The sequence below is a fragment of the Pseudochaenichthys georgianus genome, chromosome 17 (genome assembly GCF_902827115.2).
Source record: "Pseudochaenichthys georgianus chromosome 17, fPseGeo1.2, whole genome shotgun sequence".
In the NCBI taxonomy this organism is placed as follows: domain Eukaryota; kingdom Metazoa; phylum Chordata; class Actinopteri; order Perciformes; family Channichthyidae; genus Pseudochaenichthys; species Pseudochaenichthys georgianus.
In genome coordinates, this window is record NC_047519.1 from 13,295,699 (window position 1) to 13,313,090 (window position 17,392).

The 17,392-nt window shown below is 42.6% G+C and overlaps 1 long non-coding RNA gene across 1 annotated transcript; it reads left to right on the plus strand.

Moving 5' to 3' along the window:
• Positions 1–13,680: 13,680 nt before the first annotated feature.
• Positions 13,681–14,128, plus strand: LOC117462022 (uncharacterized). Its single transcript, XR_004553788.1, has 3 exons — positions 13,681–13,751; positions 13,851–13,940; positions 14,040–14,128. It is a non-coding gene; the product is annotated as an uncharacterized lncRNA (long non-coding RNA).
• The last annotated feature ends 3,264 nt before the right edge of the window (positions 14,129–17,392 follow it).

Genomic DNA, 17,392 nt, shown 5'->3' on the forward strand with positions numbered 1-17,392 from the left:
GCGCCCATGGTCATTAGGCACATATTTCAAAAAGTAAATTCGCGTATCTCGATCGTTTATATTGGAAATAGACTAGATAAATACATTTCCTAATGGTAATATTGTCGCATGGAAAGCAGTTTGAAAAGTGTTTCCATTTCCCTTTAAGGCAAGTACAAGTCCTCGCTAGTGTTCAATTTCTTTTTGCATGTATGGCCAAAAGAATCTGTCTCTAATCAGTGATGTTGTACGATCAATGCCTTGATGGCCCATCTCATCATGCAACTCTTTCAGTACAGTGATTGTATGCCTCTCAGGTAATACAAGCTGTGTTCTGTTAACTGTCTTCCTGCGAAGAATGCCATCGTCATCGATATGGAGTCTTTCCCATTCGCGGGGAAGGCACTTGCTTTGTTTACTCAATGCATGAAATCCATGTCTATCTGGCTTGTTGTCCCTCAGTTTACACTGCATCACTGGACCAATGTTTTTGTCGTCTTTCTGTGCTTTTCTTATTTCAGGAACTGAAAATGATTTATACATTGCTTCACTCACTGATGAACATTGGAGAGTGGTAAGTACTGGGCAGACCAACGATGAGCTTGAGTCTTTAGTCTCGACTGCTTGGGCTGTAGCTGCCACACAGTCTGATGGGAGCTCTTCAGTACATTTGTTCAACATCTCTTCAACATTTACAGGCATCCTTGATAGACTGTCAGCATCCACATTCTCTTTCCCTGGACGGTATCGAATGGTAAAGTGAAAGTCGGCAAGCTCTGCTACCCATCTATATCCAGTTGCATTAAGCTTGGCACTCGACAGGACATAGGTAAGTGGATTATTATCACTGTATACAGTAAATGTAGGCGCATAGTACAAATAGTCTCTGAATTTTTCTGTTACTGCCCACTTTAATGCGAGAAATTCCAATTTTCCTGAGTGGACATGGTAATTTCGTTCAGAGGCTATCAGTGTCTGGGAACCGTAGGCGATCACACAGAGTTTACCATCCTGTTGTTGGTATAGGACTGCGCCAAGGCCTTGGTTTGACACATCTGTATGGAGGACAAATGGTGCTGGTGCATTCATCAGCCCAAATGGAATTCTTATCCATTCATACAGGCCCCACGGCGTCACAAATGCAGTTAAAGGTCTGCTGTCTTCATCTATAAAACCCTGATGGTAGGCCTTCCCTTGGTCTAACAATGAAAACCAAGTATGACCGCCAAGGCTGTCAAGGATGTCCTGCACTCGGGGTATCGGTTGTCTGTCAGGGTGTGTCTTTTTGTTTAACTCTCTGTAATCTATGCAAAGACGTAAGCTGCTATCTTTTTTTCTTACACAGACAACAGGTGAGGCATATGGTGAGCTGGATTTCTTTACCCATCCTTGTGCAATAAGGTTATGTAGATAGTCTTTCATCTCCTTATATAGTGGCTTTGGCACTGACACGTACATTCGTGCTACAGGATCTGTGTCTGTAAGTGATATGCTCAACTTCAGCTTCTCAATACATCCAATATCATCATCTGACTTCGAAAAAGATGAACATTCCTCACGAAGCATATCTTGCACCATTACTTTCTCGGTTTCACTCAGGTTAATTGGTAGATTCCATGGAATGTCAGCATCATGTTCACTCTTTGCATTCACTTGATTGACTGACACTGGAGGATGCTGATTTGGTTTCTCTAACACTGTAGTTGGATACACAGCCTGGACTTGCTGCACTCTGCCCACAATAGTTCTTCCTGCCAACTCAATATCGTGATCGGTGGGGTTTTGCACATTGAGAATAATGTAAGGTGAAGCACCACTTTTAAGCATCACCAATGTATCACAAAACTCAAGGCCTTCAGCCCACTGAGGATTTATGTCAGGCTCGAAAATGAGGGTAGTGTCTTTCTTCAGTGGCTGTGTCTGTACTTTACAGTCAATTTGAACAGAAGAGTGTTTAGGAACCATGACTTTCCCTTTTGTGTTTTTTACCATATAGTCACATGACTGTTCTGTAGTCACTAGGTCAATGAAGGCTGTGACATTCTTTTTCTCAAGACTGGGAATAGCTGCTGTTAAAGTCTCATGCAACTGCTCTCTTCTTCTAACATCCATTTGTTCTGAAGTGCTGGTTTTCACTATTCGCTCAATGACATAGATGTAGCCATAGATGTAGCCACAGCCTAGGCTGTGAGAGAGATCTGCCTTTCATCACTAGCATGGGGACAATAAGTTATTTGGGATCAGCTCCTTCTGCAGCTAATCCAAAAGTTACCTCAATGTAGCCCTTGTAAGGCATGCTCTCTCCGTTAGCACCATTGATGTTCAAATTATCCGGGCATCCAGTAACTCTGAAACATCTCTTAGCTTCTCATGTGGCAAATGTCTCTTTTTCCATTTTTCATCAACAATGCAGACTTGGGAGCCTGTATCCCACAATGCTTTAGTTTTACGGTCTTGGATGTAGCACTCAACCATACACCTTTTTCCTACCAACGCCACAAGACGAGAATGGCTGTCCTCTTTTCTGGTGTGGGATGTGCTTGCACTTGGTTGAGAGCACTGATTAACATGTGTGTGAGGGGGCTGTTTGCATTTTTTGTAATGTTTTGGCCAATGTTCAGTTTGACAGGTTTTAGAGCAGTAATTGTCTTCTTTACACGATGCACATTTTCTGAATTTCTGTTAGTTTTCAGGGACACCACAGTATGAGCAATGCTGTTGGGACATTACACTGTTGTTGGTTACTCCCTGTCCCGTGGGGGTAACCCTGTTTCGTTTAAAGGGACCTCTCTGTCTGGTCCGTTTCCTCTCAGCCTGCAACCTGCGAGAAAATGTTCACTACTACCACACCTGTAGCAATGGGTGCAATACTCACTTCCATTTTGCTTGCAGCCAAAACATTTTATTAAGCGTGCACGACTTGGCCCGGAGAAGTTGTGTTGTGGTGCGAACCCTCTTTGGTATTGAGCTGTCTCTCCTCTCTGCCCTGGTCCTGGGGGTGGCCAGCGGTTTTGCTGTGGATACTGGAACGGAGGAGGGGGGATGCATTCTTGTGGTATAGGTGAGGTGAAATACTGTGGCTGTGCTTGGTTAGGCTGTCGCATTGACTCTCTGATTTGTGCAACTTCAGCGCCTATGTTTTTCAGTAATGCCATATCAGACCGCATTTCTTTCAGTTCACTCAGAACATCAGGCTGAAATCTGCTGTTTTGGTCTAGATTAGTATTTTTTTCCTTTTTCTCTGCAGTTGTCTCACTGGATTGAGCTGAGTGCACTGTCGCTGCTGGGTAAGTAGTTTCTTTTTATTTTGTCTCTGCTTCGTTGGCACAAGCAATGTTAACTTTTTCGAGGAGCAGCTCATCACTTGATGTTGTCTGTTGCAAATACGGCTGAAGATCACTTCTAATGTTGACATTTTGCAGGCCTGTGAGAACAGTGTGGAGAAACATACTCTGTATGAGGACAGGATCATATCTTGGACCAGATTCTGCCTCCTGTGAAGCAAACTGAATTTTCTGTCTTAAATCCAGAGCACGGATCAGGAAGTTTTGTGGAGTCTCCTTGTTACTTTGGACCTCTGAGGTCAGTTGTTTGTACAGTTCTGTTGCTCCTTTTTCTTGGTAATGGGACCTGAGTATCCTCCTCAAGGTAGGTAAAGTCAGGTTGATTTTTCCCTCCAAATAGCTGCGTAGTTGTAGGCCTGGTGCTATTGCCCTTATCACTGCATCTACTATTTCTATTTCAGGAAATCTCTTGCTCATGCCTTGCTCAATTTGATGTGCTAGACTAGAGAATGTAAATTTGTCTTTTTGACCTGGCTCACCAATCTGGCCTGATATTTTGAATTCTCTGCTCCACTGTAATGAGGTTGGGGGGTCTGTTGGACAGTCACATTGTCTTGTTTAATAGTATTACCTTCCCCACTCACTAACCTTTGGGCCCCACCGGTCTGGTCTGGTTTTGCCTGTAGTGAAAACGCTAAGGCTGACTGTAGTTTCTCTATCTCTTTAAGCAAACTTTCTCTTTCTGACAGCTGTATGACATGTTCCTGCACCACGTCTGTCTGTTTGTCACCTGAACTCTGCTCTTTTCCTCTGTTATCTTCTCTTAATAAAGCAGCCTGTTGTAACTAAACTATTTTATCTTTTAGAACAAGTAGCTCTGCCATACCCTGATCCTCAAGTTCACTTAGCTCTTCTCTCTCTAAGTGCATACTAACATATGAGATGAGAGACGAACGGCTTTTACCTGATACATACTCAAAAGTTGACCCGGCAATAGTTAGGAAATCACACACTTCAATCAAATCATCCCTTGTCAGTGTGTACAGTTTACCACCAACTTCTAGCTTCAAGTCTTCTAGCGTTGAGGAGTCCATGTAAATCTCTTTTCCTGTGGACATTGTCAGTGTAATGTAGAACCTTCACTTTGCAGATGAGACAGCGTAACTCTCCTGGCACCCGTAGTTGACCTCAGATTGTATACAAGTCCCTCTCCGTAACTATTGAACCACCACACGTCGTCGTCCACCCTAGTTGTAGTGAAGATGGGTTGAATGATGATCGGGGACATCTATCTGGAACAGCTGGCCCTCGTCACATTCATCCCGGACGAGTCCCCAAATGTTATGCCCCTGATAAAAGGGAAGAATTTTAAGAGTCAAAGTTAGGTTTCATTCTCCGGTACTTTACTCGAGTGAGGAAAGTACCGCGAAACCCCCCAGATATGTGGGCGGAGACAAGAGCAATCGATCTCCGTCTCCCAGATCAAGGCCATCTAGTTGATCACAGTTTAACAGATCACACGTCTCCAAAACAAACACAAACAAGCGCAGACAGAATACCTTCTCATCCTTTCCAAACATCCTACAATTAAACTACATTAACAAAGGTCAAAGGTAACAGTTAAAATACTGTCAATTTTACAAAAACAATCTATTACATTTACACATATTCTCTCCAGTACAGCGTTAGCTCTGAGTGTTAGCGATGCTTACTTGTGAGAGAAACGTCTTTTCAGCAATGTTGATGGAAGAAATGGAGGCTGGAGTCTGCTTTATATCAAAACACTGAGTTTAATTGAGAGCCAACAGCTGTGAGTGAGTCCAAGGCATTTACACAACGTGCAGTGAGAAATCCCGAGTCAACACTGAGGAATACACAGAAAACACAGGCAATTCTACCCAGCGGATCCAGGAGGAGCCTCTGTCTGTGCCCTTTCTAATCATAATTAAATAAAGGATCTTCAGAGACAAAGAAAGTCTGTTTAAGATCATCTGCGCAGTTGGCCACACTTCCCCCAACAGGAAGGCAGGACCTTTGACCTGTGCCCTGCTCTAAGTTGCAGCAGACCTATGTGAAACACTAAAATGCTCCCCTGCACAGACAATAGGAGAATATTCTCTAACAGATCCACGCTTTTATCAATTTATTGATAACCAATTAACATTAGTCAAATAAAACGTCCTCAGAGTTGTGTGGATTTCTCATTACATTAATTACATCAAAAACAGAATAAGATTGAAACAGTCAATCACAATGGTTGATACAGACAACCATAATAGAAAAATCATCTTTCTTCAGTGTTTGATTTATTTTGTCAAAAAGCACAATAATAACACATGCAATACAAAAGTATAATAGTAAAATACATGTTTCAAAAACAAGATCTTTTATCATTTATCACTCAGTTAATCTCATTCATCAAACACAAATTCAAATTCAGCTTACATCTTTAAAGATTTACTTCAAGGCAATTACTTATTAAAACACAATTAGAATGTAGGATTATAAGAAATCCAATTGAGGTATAAATCAGAATCATTAGGGATTCAGTTAAAATTCAAAGTTAAGGTATAAATTCACAGTGATGAATCGATCAATCTGTAATCTGTAAAGGTACAGTGTCCTCAATCTTTAACATTACTTTACGTTTACTTCAATACACTTATTCAAGAGTAAGGCACTTTACTACATACATTTTATTCGAATACATTTGTTCAAAAATCTGAAAAGGAGAAGTCAGACATTTTATTGTAAACAACCTGAGGAAGGAAAAGTCAAAAACATTTATTCTAAACAACCGGAGGAAGGAAAAGTCAAAAACATTTATTCTTTATTCTGAGTGTCAACTTTAATCAATTTATCAATCGCTGAAAGGAGGTACCCTAGGTACAGGAACTGCCATGGAGACCCATGGGTCTGGAAACTCGGCGTCGTACATCAACATTGTGTCATCTACAGTAGAGTACCCCACTAGTCTCTGTGGGGCCTGGAGGGTAGTCTTGGCAACCCTGCGTATGGCTAATTTAATTACAGTGATCAAACAGGTCACTAGGATTAGCACAACCAAGATAAACACTGCAACAGTAACAACAAATTTAACCAACCCCGCTCCCCAGGATCCAAGGGTTCCACTTAAATCCCCAAATGTAAACCCATGAGTTTCATGCAATTCTTTTATCCCATTAGCCGTGTCATGAACCATATCCATAACTTCAGGTGTAGCGTCAGAGACAAAGGAACAGCACTCCGCACCAATTACTTTACATGCGCCCCCCTGGGCAGCTAAGAGGAGGTCCAGCGCCATGCGATTCTGTAGTGCTACCGTCCTAACTTCCTGCAGTTCTTTATGTTCCGCTAACATCGCGATATTTGATACATTTAGATGATGTTCCACTACTTTTGATAATGCCATGATCTCCTGCTGACTAACATAAATGCCGTACCAGGGCAAAAATAGGCTCGCTACCTGTTGTCCTTTTGTAATGGACCTGCTGTTCCTGTGTAGAGAGGGAAGTATCGCTGCAATCTCATTTGCCTCTACTTTACGGATTAAAGGAATTAGGTAGGCTAGATAACAGGTGCCATAAAATACATCATATGGTACGCAGCCATAAGCCCGGTCGCCACAAACTAAGTAAACTCTCTGTGGGAGGGGAATTCTGGCTAATTTTACCCTCACTATGGTATTACAGTCGCTGTGTCCCACATCCGGAGAGGTGTGAAATCCTGCTTCATTCTGGAAACAGATGGACACATTCTTCCATTCGTGTACTGCAATTGGGGGAACATATATTGAACAGTCCCGTGTAGGGGGATTGCCTAGGGGTATTGGTTTCGTGCAATCATGTATTTTAACCTCAACGGAGTTCACTGTTCTGGAGCCAAACCAGGGTACAACTGTTACCAAAGCTTCAACCAGCAAAGATGCCATGTGTGGTTGTTTTGTGCATGTTGGACTTGTGGAATTAACTGAACAATTAGTTTGTACCAGAGCTAACTGGAATCTGTATTCAAAAGCTAGGTTAATGTATTTCTTCACATATATTAGTTTTAAAAACATCAATCGTTTGAAACCGTCAGGCAGATAATTTGTATTTACTGTCTCAACAATGAGATAGACCAGACCCTTGTACTGTAACGGTTTATCAGAGTCTGTTGGGTATGAAGGAGTGTAGCAGTCCTCAGCCTCATCGCTAATCCTAGAGTAAATGTCGTTCCAACTAATTAATTTATAATCCACTTTTGCAAAAGGAATTGGGCTAAACATAGGAGAATGCATGGATTCTGGCATATTTTGGCACAGCCAACAGTTGCTAATATTACGTTCATGTGCGTAGTCTAACATTAAACTTACTGCAGAATTAGTTTTAGTTTGTTTAAAAGGAGTGATTAAGGCCTTTTTTGAAAAATCTACATCACCTCCTGAGTGTTTAAGTGGAGTGGATAGAACATTTGTTTTTCTATCTGGTCCAGACAGTTTGCATACAGTAGCACCTGGATTGGGAACCTGGTAATCTGGTTTCCTCACTCTACATGTTACTTTATCCCTTATCATTGCCTTAAACTGTTCTCTAGTGCTACACCACAGTTCTGGGGGCATGTCTTCAATGGTGTCGAGTGCCATTCTCACCCCCTCCGACGCCACTCCGTCCGCACGGTACCGGTCCATTGGATATAACTCCCACGTTGAGTAAACTAAGGACACATAAGATACAATAATACAGTTAGATGAATCACATATTGAAGCTGGACAGTTAAAAGAAACAGTCTCTGATTTGTGATCAAGGAGGGAGACAATCCTCCTGATTCTTCCTCCTTTTCTTTCTCGTTGTGTCTCTCGCACCATACTGAATGTCTGTGTGGTGATTGGATACAACCTGTCCTTGTCGCTAGGCACTGATTTGCCCGTTGGTGTCGTTTTGCCCTCAGGGTCTGGGCCCTGAGTGGTCAAGTCGTCTGCGCTCGTAGATAAGAGCACCTTATTTTCTTCCTCAGACGGGCGAGATCCCTCGCCACCTGTCGTTGGGATTTCCACAGCTCCATCTAGCAGGGCGACCTTGGCCAGGTACAGAAGACCCAGCATGACGATGATGATGACTGCCTTCACACGCCAGCATCCGGTAGAGGGGAGAGACGACATCTTGTAGCGTGAATCCACTCCGGTCTCCCTTGTACCCTCAGCGCTGTTCTGGTCACTATTAACACCTGGAAAGGACCTTTCCACCTGGGAGACAGAGCATCTTTTTCAAGAGATTTGATTAGTACATTATCACCAATCTGAAACGGGTGGGTGGGCTCCTCTCCGGGCTGGGGGAGCCTGTCATCCACCTGCCTGTGAAACTTTCTCAACATGTCAGTTAGATATTTGACATAGTTAGTCATGTAATCCTCTGTCCACAAAAGAGTGAGTTTGTGGGGTGTTACTGGGGGGCTAGATCCTGCGAACATTACCCTTCCCATCAATACTTCGTGTGGGCTAAGCCCTGTCGTTGCATTTGGTGAGCTTCTGATGGAGCACAGAACTAGCGGCAGCGCGTCTACCCATTTTAGTCCTGTGGTCAACATTGTTTTAGTGAGTTTCTCCTTTATAGTCAAGTTCATTCTCTCAACCTGGCCTGAGCTCTGTGGGTGATAGGGAACATGCAATTGCCATTTGAACCCTAACACTGTAGCTAGACTCTGGGTTATCTTAGAAATGAATGCTGGACCTCTGTCACTGTTAATTCCTGTGGGCACACCAAATCTAGGAATAACATCTTTGAGAAGACACTTTACAACTGTTCTAGCGTCTTCTTTTCTGGTAGGGTAGGCCTCTACCCATTTGGAGAACTGGCACACTATTACCAAAAGATATTTGAATCCTTGGCATGGTGGCATATGTGAAAAGTCAATTTGCATATTTACAAAGGGCCCCGAGGGGGGCGGTAAGTGTTCATGCTGAATTTGACCATTTCTTCGTCTTGTCTGCTGGCATATCATGCATCTATCTACCAGGGTCTGTGTAGCTAGTGTAATGCCTGGAGCAAACCATTGGGACTTTATAATCCCATTCATCCCTCCTTTTCCTACATGTGATTTGCCATGTGCAACATGTGCCAAATCATGGAGGAACGAACGTGGACAGACCATCCGTCCGTCTGGGTGGAGCCACAAGCTGGACTCAGCGTCAAGTGTACAACCTCGTCTTAGCCATAAATCTTTCTCCCTAACATCAGCGCGGGCTTGCATGTCCGCGACATCATTAAAGGAAGGCAAAGAAATGGGTTCTGCGGGTTGTGTCAAGGGGCATTGGAGCACCATAGAAGAGGAGGAAACTGCTGCTCGTTTAGCCGCGGTGTCGGCTAACGCATTTCCACGCGAAATAGGATCATCAGAATTTGTGTGAGCAGCGCACTTAACCACTGCTAGCTGTGTAGGGAGCATGATAGCGTCTAATAGCTGTGCTACTAACGCATGATGTTGAATAGGCTTACCGGCCGATGTTAAGAAACCGCGCATTTTCCACAAGACACCAAAATCCTGGCACACACCAAATGCATACCTGGAGTCTGTGAAAATGGTTGCAACTCTATCTTTAGCCAAAATACACGCCCTCAGCAGAGCATACAACTCTGCAGCCTGAGCTGACGTGCCATTTGGCAAGGCCCGGCTTTCTAAAACTTCCCAGTCATTTACAACAGCATAGCCTGCTAAGTGTACTGTGTCAGACGGCCTGCTCGCAGACCCGTCTGTGCATAGAATCATATCTGAATTAGGGATAGGAGTTTGCAACATATCAGTTCTGGGGGAAGAAGATATGTCAATCGTTGTGACACAGTCATGTGTGATTTCAAAATCTGGAATCGGTACCAGCGTAGCTGGGTTTAGAGGGGGAGAGCGTTTAAGTGTGATGTGTGGGCTTGAAAGAATTATTGCTTCATAACCAGAGCGCCTTGCTGCTGTCATATGCTGAGTAGCAGAGGTGTTCAGAATATGCAAAACTGTATGTGGGACATGTACTACACAGTCACTGGCCAGTACAATGGGAGAGGATTGTTTGATAACAATTGCAACTGCACAATATAAAAGTCATGTGACCAGATAATTTTTCTATTCTGAATGTCAAATGCAAAGCTGATACATTTCACAAATGCCAGATGCCTCAAAATATGTCTTTTATCAATCAAAATATACATATCAACAATAAAAAACATAAAAAGTTTAGAAAAGAGAAACACAAAATAATAGGAAGCTGTGAGTGTGAGGTGTTGTAAAGGGTTATATATAGTCAATACAATGCTGTGTATTGCTCTGTCTGTAAGATCAACAGTTGTTAAAAACTTCTTCATGTTTGTGAGGATTTGCATAACAACCTTGATGGCAAAATGAAGGAACTGCATACCAAAGCTGAGTCTGTTACTTCACTTGGTGAGCTGAACAATGAAGCAATTCTTCAAGAAAACTCCCACAATATAGTGGTGTTGTAATCTCCATGTTCATCTTTATAGATAAGGAAAGACTCTTTAAATACCTTTTTTTTGTTTTAAAAGTCTTAACTGTTTGTTTACGTGGTGCCTTCAGCTCTGCAGGTTTCTACATTAACTGTGCAACTGGAGGAGCTAAAGAGACAACTACAAAACACTGAATCTGAAAGCAAGAGAAAAGGTCAGTGTGGGTTTCATTGTCTGTAAAAACTAGATTGTAATTTTAGGGAGGGTTGCCTAAAGATGCTAAGCAGGGCTGATTTCAGCCCTTAAGTGGGATCAGGTGTGGCCTGGTAGGTGGAGGCTAAGCCCCACCTCCCACAAGACCAAAAAAGGCAGGCGGATTTACAACAGCCGCCCCTCAAATGTGAGAACCCATTTGACAATTTCACTGTCAACTGAGGTCGTTAATTGGACACAAGTCATACGGAAGGTCTGACGTACAGTTTCCATTGGATACTGACCTCTACTGTACGTACATGGCCATCGTCGCTAGGGATGAGACGGGTTGCTTTCCCTATAGGCCAGAGTCCTCTTGCAAGCTGCGGGTTAACTATGACGACAACAGCAGGACCAACTGTATTTTTCTGTTGTTTTGGGGCTTGGCAAGTAGTCTTTAATGAAGCGTCCAGCAATGATCTGCACCATACACTGCCTGGGGAAGGGAGGTATCCCGCCGCACCATGAGGAACAGATTTGGGGTCACAGCGGGGATGGACTCTGGAGGCAGCGAACGGGACCGCGAGCTGGAGGATGGGCGGGAAGATGGGCGGGAAGATGGCGGGACCCCTCTGGAAGACGGCCTGTAGGACGGCCTGTAGGACGGTGAGACCTCTCCGGAGGACATTGCCGTCCTCAAGGCCATTGCCGTCCTCAAGGCCATCCTCCGAAGCGGCCTCACCGCCCTCCAGGCCGCAATGAGACCCCTTCGACCGGATGTTCAGCCATAGGGGCCCAGGGGAAACTGCCGGACTGAATGGGAGGGGTGCTGGGACCAGGAGTTGAGCGGGGGGGCGACTGGAGGGGCATTGGGGGAGCAAGTCGACTCGGGCGTCGACGGAAAAGGAGGGGGAGGTGGTGTAGTCAGGACCCCCGACGGGACAGAAGGGAGGGAGGAGCTTGAGGCACCTGAAGCTGAGGGGGGGCAGGGGGCACTTGTAGAGATGATGGTGTTCTCGGGACCCCCGACTCTTTTTGAGCCCTGGCAGGAAGATTAAGCTTAATCTCATTATCACACTGGTGCATCAGTTGACATGAACATATCTGGGTTTGGGGTAGAACATTATCTTCACACATTGTGTCACATTCACCACTACAGCTTCAGGGACAAGTTATATATGAGCTTTGTTGCCTCTGTGAAGCGTCCTGCCTACCAAGAAGCTGCATGAACATATTGCGGATTTCTTTCATTTGAGCATGTGTTGCAGATGGGCAAGCCTCGGTTAATGGCTTAGCTCCAGAATAATGTTCTTGGGTGGATGGAGGAGGGTGAGAAGCTCCATAGTGCTCATAGTCTTGAAAGTATGAGGGTGCATATCTGTTCCGTGCTCCCCGCCAAAGTCCCTCTTCATCCTGCTGCTCTCTCGGGTCCATATCCAATGCCTAAGCACTCCGGCTCGAAGGACCATGTAAAAACATCATTTTAGGGAGGGCTGCCTAAAGTGCCTCTGCCTTGGCACACCAGTCAAAGTATGAGGACCCATGATGAGATCAGTGTAACTATTTATTTGCTTCACATGCAGTTGACAGGTTAAAGGTGATGTTGATGATGATGATTTTAAGGTCAAATAATGCATCAGTATTCAACTGGTGAAGAGAGCACATATGGATCAGCTTGCTGCTAGAGACATTGGAGAGAGACTGAGCAGGGCTGATGTGGCCTGGTAGGTGGAGGCTAAGCCCCGCCTCCCACAAGACCAAAAAAGGCAGGGGGATTTACAACATTGTCACTAAACAGTTTGATATTGCCCGTCGTACATCCTTACGTTACATGAAATCATACTTGAGTATTTCCATATTATGCTACGTTGTACTTCTACTCCCCTACAATTCAGAGGTAAATCATGTACATTTACTCCACTACATTTATTTAATATGTTTAGTTACTTTACAGTTTCTGATTAATGATGTGAAATATAAGTACTTTTGATACTTTAAATATATTTTGATCCTAATTATTTTGTACTTTTACTTCAGTAATATTTTGAATGCAGGACTTTTACTCGTTACGGAGTATTCCTACATTCTGGTACTTTTTGTTTTAAGTAAAAACGTTTTTTATTCAAGTCTACAAGATCTGAGTACTTCTCGCCATTAAATAAGCCAAACCTTCCTAAGTGATATGTTTGGATTTTTGATTATATATATTTTTTTGATTGGCCAAGGTGGAGTTAAACAAGTTGACTTTCCGCTCTCCTGATATATTGAAATATAATGCTTTCGTTTTTGTATAAACAACGCACCCAAATGGTGGCACAAAATATGGCAACTGAACAGCCTAGTGACAGGGAAATATATAAACATTGTCGTGAGGCTTCAGTATTAATGCATTAAAAGGATATATTAAGGTTTAAACATTTTATTTTTTTGTTGTTCAGAACTTCAAAAAATTATTGATGAGAAAAATACCGAGCTGACGAAAAAAACCGAAGAGTTGCTCAAGTTGCTCAACCTCAACGACGTGAGTAGGACATGATACTGAAAGATGGGAGGTTATACAGTACATGCTGAAAAATAATTATTAACCCTTTTTACAGTTTTACAGATTATTGCAATACAAACCGAGATTGAGAATTTGGTGTATGTGGCCGTGAATGACACAGATTACAATAAAATCAGAGGTGAGTGACGAAAACTGAGGCATCACATTTCCTAACCTCCAAATGCTTTGAATAAACAATTAAAACCAAACATCTTCTCACATAAAATAATATGTTTGTACTTCTCCTACCTGCAGAACTTCAAGATTGTTTGAATGATTTGGGTGATGGAATAAAAGACGGAGACAATGAATATACTAAACTGAGTGAGTCATCCTCAAAATAACAGTAATATTGTTCTATTGTAGTCAGTTTTTATGTCGTTTCCACTGATTTCTTTTTTAATCTGACCCTTCTCTTTTCAGTGTTTAAAGTTTTGACTCAACTAAATGAAATAGCAAGACTGGAGAATCAAGAAAAGAGTCAGAGAGAAGCAGCATCGGAGAGAATCGGCTGTAAATTACTGGGATAACTTTCTGGGATAACTTTCTGATACATTTTGAGATATAACAGAAAAAATAAAATAAAGCATCCATTTGGTTTTTCCTTGGCAGATCTGGAGAATCAACTGAAGGACATCAGAAACCAGATTGCAGAGAAGACACTGTTGCTGGGCTCAAGTGATAAGAGGATAGCTCATTTAAGTATGTGTCCAGTTTAGTACATTATCACAACAGCGGTAATTAAAGTTTAAAAGTTTCAAAAATGCTACAACTACTGTCACAAACTGGATGAATGTGAAGTATTTTGTTAAAGGAGGATGAAAGCGTAATTAAGGAGCACTATTGGAGTGACTTTGATGGTTATTGGACTCAGGATTAATACATTTGGATTCCCGCTGTATGAATAAATTAAAGGACTGTGCAAGTGGAAACAATTCACAAAGGGATTAAACTGTTTAAAACACATGCTCAAAGTAAACCGGATTTTGCCGATGTGTTTATGTGGATTCAAAAGTCGTAAATAATCTACAAAATGGAGGAGACCGATTTGATTGGAGCAACTGTGACAAATAATCCAACTGAAACCGGCATGGACAATGACTATGTTTTAAAAATGCGCTTATCCAGACAAGCCTGGTTTTGACACGTTATGGGCAGAAGAAACATTTCTATTAAAGAAAGAATTATACATTTCTGTCTTTTTATGCCTTTAATACTAACTTGAATTTTTATTAAAATTAATGAGTCAATTATTTTTTATATATATTATATTTTATTGTAATGTAATGTAGAGACAAGGCTTTTAGTGACAATCATGTATTGCCTTACAATTATATGTAAAAAAAATAAAAAGTCTAAATATGATATTTGGCCTCAAATCATCTGAGGCCTGGCGCCCCCCCTGCGATCTTTGGCCAGCCCCCCAGGTTGGGAACCACTGCTCTAAATCATTTTCAGAGCTGCAAAAGAGGCTGGATCTGACAAGGAGGCAACTGCAAGACAGTGAACTTCGACTCCAGGAGGCAGATACGAAGAACTTTGACTTGGGTGTGAACATTTCTTATTTGCTAATGTTGTGTTGTTTTTTTCCCCTTTACAGTATGTACAAAATAACACTGTAGCTGTGTCTCTGCTAGTAATGGAGATCGCTGATCTGAGGACACAACTGAAGAAAGCTCAGAAGAAGGTTGCTGAAAGAAATGTAATGGGTTGGTCCATCTGTTATTCTGCTGCTATTGTGTAGTCTCTGCTAACAACACATTATTTCTTACTGTGCATGCTATAAGTAATATTTAAACTACCATATAATGGTCGTCGCAATCATACTCTGATTTGAACCAAATCAGTTTGGTTTTAAACGCAGTTGTGGTTTTTTTGGTCTTCTTTCTTAGAATACACCCCCTGAGTGAGCGGAAGGAGGAACCTATTGCGGTGAGCACGTTGCAACTTCCGGTTGTTGTTGTTTTCATCTCCGGGTATCCCGTGTGCCTGTTCTGTTGCTGATAGCTTATTAACTTAAACTTAATCGATCGTTTTAAAACTCTTGATCACGGCAACTGCCTGACGTTGTAATCACACGTTACTACAGCTTAAGCACTCACAACTCTCCTTCTCTTAGCGACTGTAACTCCACAGTTGCCTACACTCTTTTCGGGTTTGCTAACGGTAGCTACTTTAGCTTGATAGCTAGCCATGGCTCTTTCCCCACCTTCTGGTGCTATTTCCTGCTCTTCCTGTCTCATGTTTGGTTACTTCCCGGCCTCCCTTACTGGTAAGGATACATGTGTTAAATGTAGTATAGTTGTTAGGTTGGAGGCGGGAATCATAGCCATAGAAGCCCGGCTCCGCATCTTAGAAAGTAACTCAGTTAAAGTAAAGCCCATGTTAGCATGTGCGGACCGGCAAAATGTAGCTCCTCTTAGCCGTCCCCCGGCAACTCCCGAGCAGCAGGGAGGCTGGGTGACTGTTCAGAAGGGGCATAACGCGAAACCCGCAGGTCCCCACCAACCCGTTCACGTATCTAACAGATATTCCCCACTCAGCGAGACACCCGCTGAGAAGCCAACTCTGGTTATTGGTAGCTCTATTATGAGACACGTGAATTTAGAGACCGAAGCCTCCACAGTCACATGCATTCCGGGGGCCAGAGCGGGCGACGTTGAGGCGCATCTTAAACTGCTGGCTAAAGATAAACGTAAATACAGTAGGATTGTTATTCACGTCGGTGGTAATGATGTTCGTTTACGCCAATCAGAATGCACAAAACTTAATGTGGAGTCGGTGTGTAGTTATGCTAAAACAATGTCGGACACCGTAATCTTCTCTGGTCCCCTCCCCAATCTGATCAATGATGACATGTATAGCCGCATGTCATCATTTCAGCGCTGGTTGTCTTGGTGGTGCCCAGCAAACAATGTGGGCTTCGTAAATAATTGGACAGCCTTCTGGGGAAAACCTGGTCTGATTAAGAGAGACGGCATTCACCCTACTTTGAAAGGTGCAGATCTCATTTCGGCAAACATTTCAGGGCTTTGTGGACGTAATCCATGACAAACTGGAGTTGAGACCAGGAGGCAGAGTCGCAGTCTTACACGCTTCTCTGCGCTCTCTCCTAGGCAGTCACCCATAGGAATCCCGAACCCAATAAAATACCCAATATTAGCGGTGTGTGTGTCTGCCCAAGGACAATTTAAGGTAAAACCTAATAGAGGTGTCATACATAATAACCTAATAAAAGTAAATGTCACAACTACTACAGTGCAACAAAACAGGAAGATTAAATGTGGTCTCTTAAACATAAGATCTCTAGCATCTAAAGCAATATTGGTAAATGATTTAATATCAGATTATAATATTGATATATGCTGTCTCACTGAAACTTGGTTGAGACATGAAGAATATGTCAGCATAAATGAGGCCACTCCACCCAGCCATGTCAACACTCATATTGCTCGAGGCACGGGCCGAGGAGGTGGAGTTGCAGCAATCTTTGACTCAAGTTTACTTATCAATACTAAACCAAAATGTAATTATACCTCTTTTGAAAGCCTCGTTTTTAGTCTTACGCATCCGACCTGGAAAACTTTGCAGCCAATCTTATTTGTTACAGTGTATCGTGCACCAGGTCCTTATTCAGAATTCTTATCAGAATTCTCTGAGTTTTTATCAACTTTGGTTCTTAAAACAGACAAAGTAATTATCGTAGGTGACTTTAATATTCATGTTGACGATGATAACAATAGCCTTACTGTTGCATTTAACTCTATATTAGATTCTGTTGGTTTCTGTCAGAGTGTAAATAAACCAACCCACTGTTATAATCACACTCTCGACCTTGTTCTGACTTATGGTATTGAAATTGAGCAACTATTAGTCGAACCGCATAATCCTGCTTTATCCGACCATTTCTTAGTAACTTTTGAAGTACTGTTACTAGACTACAAAGCATTAGTCAAAAGCTCTTG